The sequence below is a fragment of the Myotis lucifugus genome, unplaced genomic scaffold (assembly GCF_000147115.1).
Source record: "Myotis lucifugus unplaced genomic scaffold, Myoluc2.0 scaffold_119, whole genome shotgun sequence".
Classification (NCBI taxonomy): domain Eukaryota; kingdom Metazoa; phylum Chordata; class Mammalia; order Chiroptera; family Vespertilionidae; genus Myotis; species Myotis lucifugus.
In genome coordinates this window covers 1848399-1854983 of record NW_005871167.1, presented here as the reverse complement: position 1 = coordinate 1854983, position 6585 = coordinate 1848399, and positions in this window count along the sequence as shown.

Genomic DNA, 6585 nt, shown 5'->3' with positions numbered 1-6585 from the left:
AGGGTTCTATACCATAGGCAGCTATGGCAAGTCCCTCATTGTCTGCTGCATCAGTCACAACCTCGAAACCTAGCACCAACACTTCTCCTTTCTTTGCCCATTACTCCCTTCTTCCCTCGGGATTAGGGCAGACTATTTCTTACCAGCTCCCCCCACCCCCCCATCCCTTTAGGGCTGACTCATCACATTGGAGCCTGACATGTGACTTCTGCTCTCCTGTGCACCTTCCCCCAGTCTCCTGGGGATGTGAAGGAGCAGGAGGAGACAGGGACCAGCCGGCTGGACTGGGACTCCTTTGTCCAGAGGTGACGGTGCCACAGTGGGGCTCTTCAAGGTCCTACCCAGCAAAAACAGCCTCTTTTGGGGGATCCTGTACCTGCACAAATAAGACAAATATGGAATACTTACCTTTTTGGTCTGTTGAAAAGGCAGACCCTTATTTCGTCTCATTAAATCCACACAACAGTCCTACAAGGCGGGGACTTTATTCCATTTTACAATTGAGGAAACGAAGGCACGGAGAGGGAAAGGCACTTGCCCTACTCAGAGAGTAAGTGGTGCTGCCAAGACTTGAACCCAAGCAGTCTGACTTCAGCATCCCTGGTTGACACCGCTGTGCACGCTGCCAAATTGGCTCATTCTAGGAATTTCCCCTTTCCTTGCCACAACATTAGGAACTGAGTTACAGGCCATTCTGAGTAAGGACCAGTTCCCCTCCTCCCTGTATGAGGAAAGGGAACTGGGGTCCAAGAGAAGAGGATTTCCAGAAGAGACTGCCATTTTTGGCTATTTTCCCACAGTGTTCCCCGGGCAGGGAGCTCTAGCTTTTGATTTGTCAGGTGTCTGTCTTTCTAATTAATGCCAGCGTCAGCCTGTAGCCGGAGGCTTCCTATAGCTGGAATCCGTAACCCTGTGGCTCGGGATCCAGTCCTCTGTGAGAGCCAGAGACAGCACAGCAAGTCCTGGCGCGGGGTAGAGTTTCCGGTGATGATGTTCCCTTCGCCTCGTCTATAAAAAGCATCAGTATGATCTACCCCATTTATGGTGGCGGCTAGGGTGGCAGAGTGTGCGGGAGGAAGAAGAATCAGGCTGAAACAGCTCCTCTTCGCCTCCCTAGGTTCTCTTCCAAAATCCTGTCAGCACTGCCAGTTGGAAAATATTTTTTCCCCTCCCTTTGTCTTCTTTCTTATTTAAAAAAAAAAAAAAAGCCATCTGGTGTCAGATTCACTCCTGGCACATCATAAAGGGTAGCACTAAAAATGTCCCTGAAAAACTAAAGCAAACCGCAGCAGTACACATGGGATTTAATCTTAGCATCCTAGGGTTTCAGAGTTGCTAGGGGCCTCAGAGATCAAACGCTCCTTGTCCATGGGAGGACACAGGCCGGGAGGGATGAGAGCGTGCTTTCAAAAATGTTTATTGAGCGCCTACTATGCTCTCGGCACTCTCAGGCCGGAGCGATTAATCATGAACATAAAAGACACAAATCCCTGCCTGCTTGGACTTTGCAGCGGGAGGTCCTCGCCTGGCCGGTGGGCATGCCTGGTCTCAGGTTCCCAGAGGGCCCGATGCTCCCAGCCCCGGGCCGCGCGGCCGCCACCTCCGGACGGAGCCCGCGGCCTGGGCGGCGCCGCTTCCCGCCCGGGCGCGTGTTTACATTGGGGCGCAGCTGCCGCGGTCCCGCCGGCCGCCTGTAATCTCCCACCGCTTCCTCCCCGCCGCCGCGCTCCGCATTCATCAGGCTTGAGCAACAACTTTCCCTCCGCGGGCGGCTGGGCCGGGGCCAGCGGGGGCGCGGCCGCGGTCGGCAGCAGGGCCTCCTAAGGGGGTGCGGGCTGGGGCTCCGGTTCCTCCGCCGGGCCGGCGGGGCGGTGGCCGGGGCGCAGCGCCGCTAGTCCCTCCCGCCCGCTGTGCGGGGCTGGCCTTGGGCCAGTGGGTGCGTGGGGCTGACCCTGGCCTTGACCAGCCAGCTGGTGCAGGCTGACCGCCCAGCCTGGCGCCCTGCACCGGGAGAGCGCGCCGGGTTTTGCTTTATTTTTCACTCCAGTTCTGAAGATTTTTTTGACATCGGAAAGAGGAGGGTGTGTAGTAACTCCAGAAGAGAGGCCCTAACCTATTTCTTGGTCTGGATCTAAATATTACAACAATCATATGAATACAAGCACTTTTATCCTTTTAAAAATATGTATATATTTTTTATTGATTTCAGAGAGGAAGGGAGAGGAAGAAAGAGATAGAAACATCAATGATGAGAGAGAATCATCGATGGGCTGCCTAGGAGCCTGAACCCCAGGCATGTGCCCTGACTGAGAAACCGTGACCTCCTGGTTCATAGGTCCAGGCTCAATCCCTGAACTACACCAGGCCAAGCACGTTTATCCTTTAAGGACGCTCATACCTACTGAGCTTCAACATATCTCTTGGTTTCTTACTACTTTCCTCGTTTTACCAATGAGAAAGCCCAGGGACAGAGTTCCGTGACTAGTCAGGAGCAGAGAAGAAGTTGGTCCTACTCAGTGCCCTCTCCGGAGCCACCTCTGGTCTCCTAACTCTCTCAGGTCTAGCAAAGTCCTCCCGGGACTCTGATGGGAAGAGAAACTGGCCCCATTTTTCAGTCCTGGGTGCTGAGTGTGGGAACCTGTGGGTGGTGTGGGGTTAGATGAGCAGATTGAACTCTAGATTCATTAAAATAGCCACTCTAGGAGGGAAGGTCACTACTGTCCTCCTGGCTCCGAAGATAACGCTTGGCACATAGTAGATGCTTAATAAATATTTGTTCAGTGGATGAATGAATGTAGCAAAGGTCTTCAGATTCTCAACTAAGAAACATGTATCCTCTCTTTTTGCTTTTACTTTCCATGTAAACTTATGCTGTCTCTCTTCCTAACTCTTAAACTTTGACTTATGTTTTTTTTATGTTGTTTTTTTGTTAATACCCAGCTGAGAATATTTTTTCCATTGATTTTTAGAGAGAGTGGGAGGGAGAGAGAAAGACAGAGAGAAACATCAATGTGAGAGAGACACACCAATTGGTTGCCTCCTGCACGTACCCCAACCAGGGCTGGGGAACCTGCAACCAAGGTACATGTCCTTAACCGGAATCAAACCCGGGACCCTTTAGTCCGAGGGCCAACACTCTATCCACTGAGTCAAACCGGCTAGGGCTTGACTTATGTTTTTTGTTTTGTTTTTTAATATATTTTATTGATTTTTTACAGAGAGGAAGGGAGAGGGATAGAGAGTTAGAAACATCGATGAGAGAGAAACATCGATCAGCTGCCTCCTGCACATCCCCCACTGGGGATGTGCCCGCAACTGAGGCACATGCCCTTGACCGGAATCGAACCTGGGACCCTTGAGTCCGCAGGCCAACGCTCTATCCACTGAGCCAAACCGGTCAGGGCTTGACTTATGTTTTAAAGTCTGTTTTGGCTTTGTTTCATTTTACTATGTAATTTGGGATCATTTTAGTCGTACCAAAAAGTTGCAAGTCCTTCCTGCCAGCTGTGACGGGCTGGCCTAAGGACCAGGTGGATGGATGGATGGGCCTGACCCTGGTAGTTCCCATATACCCTTCCCCAGCTCCCCCCCAAGTTAACATCTTACCCACCTATGGGACATTTGTCCAAATAAAGAAATTAACATTGGTTCAATATTATTAACCACACTGTGCACTTTATTTGGATTTCATGCTTTTCCATGCATGTCCTTTTTCAGTTCCAAGATCTAATCAGTGTATTTAGGGCTGGAAGCCTGTTAATATGTAATCTAGATCTCACTGTGTAGGGTCTCTCTCCTTGGCCATGGGGCAGGAGGCAGAGTCCTTGGCCCTGGACTGAGCTCCCTGTCCTAGGACACACTTGGAGTCCTGGATTTCCTAAGAGTGCTATTAAGGGATTCCCTCTGGACCGGCTTGCTGTCTCTGGTAGCATCTGATGAAAATCCAGACCCTCTTGGCCGCTCTCCCCTACCGTATACATACGTGAAAAGAGGATGGACATGCTGCTTCAGCGGACCCAGGTCTGCATTGCCTTTGGGAACTGACTTCTCTGTGCCCCTCATCACTTACCTCCCATTCCTCGGTCTTCCTGAGGGGCCAACCCCGACTCATCCACCTTCGTCCTCATTGCTCCTTTTTCTCCATCCTGGAACCATCTTCCAGCCTGAGGCCCTCAGGGGAGCGACTTCTATTTGGGGCTGTCCTTTGGTCACAGCTCACCATTGAGCTAGCCTTGGAGTCGGAGATGAGTGGAGTGAGGGGCAGTCCATTTATTCAGATAACCAGGAGTTATTGAGCATGGCTGAGTCACAGAGATGAACAATTTTGACCCCTGCTCTCCAGAATCTTACCATCTGGAGAACAAATACTTGCCTACATGGTGGGATGTGCCTTAATGGGGATACTGTGTGTGCCGAGCTGTGTGGCGGCACAGAGGGGCAGGGCCTAGCGGCTGGGGCTGTGGAGGAGCATAGAGACTGCTTCTGGAGGAGGCCGTGCTTGAGTTGGACGGATATGTAGTGGTAAGTGCCCAGGAAGGGGGCAGAGAGAGGAGAGAGGAAGGGCATTCCCAGAAGAATAGATAATAGGTGTGGAGGTGCAGGGGCACTTGAGAGCAGGGCATTCTCAGTGGACTGCGGAGTAGCTCAGAGAGGCTGCAGCCTGAGGGTGTTTAGGAGAGGCGGGGTGAGAGGCGCTGGACAGGGAGAACAATCAGGTCTTAGGTGCCACGGTACTTTGTTCAGCTGGTGGTGAGGGCTATGAACCGACTTACGTCTCAGAATGGTCTCCTGGGCAGCTCTTTGGAGCCTGAGCTGAATTTGGGGGGCACCTGGTGGGCGGCTGCTATGAGATTCCAGGCAGGAAGCAGTGGGTTCTGAACCAGGGCAGTGGGGTTGGGTCAGAAGGGAGGGCTTAGTGATGGTGTGGTGGAGGGGGCTGCTGAGAGGTGATGGGGCTTCAGGTGGCTTCAGAGCTCTGCTTGCAGATGAAGAGAAGCAGACTGAGGGGAAGCGAAACGAGCTGGAGTTGTTCCCCTTGATACACATGTGAGCGTCTTGAGAAGGGGGTGCTGCATCAATAGGATGGCTGAGCCCCAGCTTCACAGCCAGAGGAGGACTGTCGTAGGGTAGGGAGGTAGTTACAGAACAGGACAACTGAGGTGGTAGCTCCAGGGGCATCTGACCTAGGAGACACTGGTGGGAGGGTGAGGTGGAGGGGAGGGCAGGGGGGGGCGTGGCACTGGAGGAGATGGAGTAGGGGATGGAGAAGAAGGTGCAGTTTGGTTCAGGAAAACAGGACAAGGTCACCAAGTCATTTCAGATGCAGAAGCCAGAGTGGGATTCAGCATCTCCTCTAATCTGGGAACCAACTAGATGGGGACAAGGAGGTCCGTGGGGCCCTGAGAGAACGCTCAGTGCTGGGATGTAAGCAGGTGTGTTAGCTTCCCCGTCATGGGCCATTTCAGGACCTGCTGGAATTCTGGAAGTGGCTGGAGCCTCACATGAAGGCTGCTTCCTCTAGTTGTGGGAGGGGAAGAGGCACCTGGAACACCCATGGGGATAGCTCAAGTAGCTGGGAAGGGAAATAGAGCAGATTTCTAGTAACTAGCCCTGCAGAAATCTCGATTCTTAGCTGAACACTGTCAAGAACTTTGAAGATCTGAGATTTTATCTCACTTACAAGCTAATAAATTAGTCCCTGTCATGAGCTAAGACTCCTGGGTCAGAGACGAGACAGTTCATGACGCACAGCGATAGCAGAAGAGCATCAGCCTCAGTTCCCGCAGGGCCACAAAGAGGGCAGGGGAAGCCTGGACACATCGTGGCTTGCATTTTAGGAGAGGAACCTGAACGTGGGGAGCACAAATCTTTTAAAATGGGCAACATGACTGCCCCTTGCTCTGGAGGAAGGTGCTATATCCTTCCCATGGATGTTCACTGTATCCCGGAAATGAGAGTCTGGAACAAAGGACAGTCAGTGCTTCACTTGAAAGATGTGCAGAAGTGGACTAGACCCTGGGGCAATGTCTGCCAACAAACACATGGTCATATAAAACCAACAACACATTCCCAGCCTCTCTTGCAGCTAGGTGTCACCATCTAAGTAAGTCGTGGTCTATTAAGCGCAAGTTTTTTTGTGGCAACTTCTGGGAAATTGCAAACATGCTGGCATGTGCCCTGGGCCCCTTCTTCCCATCTTCTTTGCTCTGGTGGCTGGTGGGACATGGACATCATGTTGGAGCGTGAGCATCATGTTGGGCCAGGAGTGGCATGTCCCCGACTAAGAATGGCAGAACCACAGGAGGCACAGGGCCTAGGTCTCTGATGGTGGTGGAGCAGACAACCGAGGTCTCTGATGATTATCTTTGGACTTCTTTACATGAGGGGGAAGTAAATTTCCATCTGGTTTTGTCTTTTTGTGTCTGTACGCAGGGGGGATGGTGGTCGAACTGATACTGGGCTATCTAGGACAGAGGAAGGACCATGGAAGGTAAATTTTCAGCAGAGAGAAGTATTTCCCACGCTTCCCTCTGCCCCTCAGGGCAAGACCGGGACCAGGAGAGCTTCAGCCTGTGCTGCTTACCG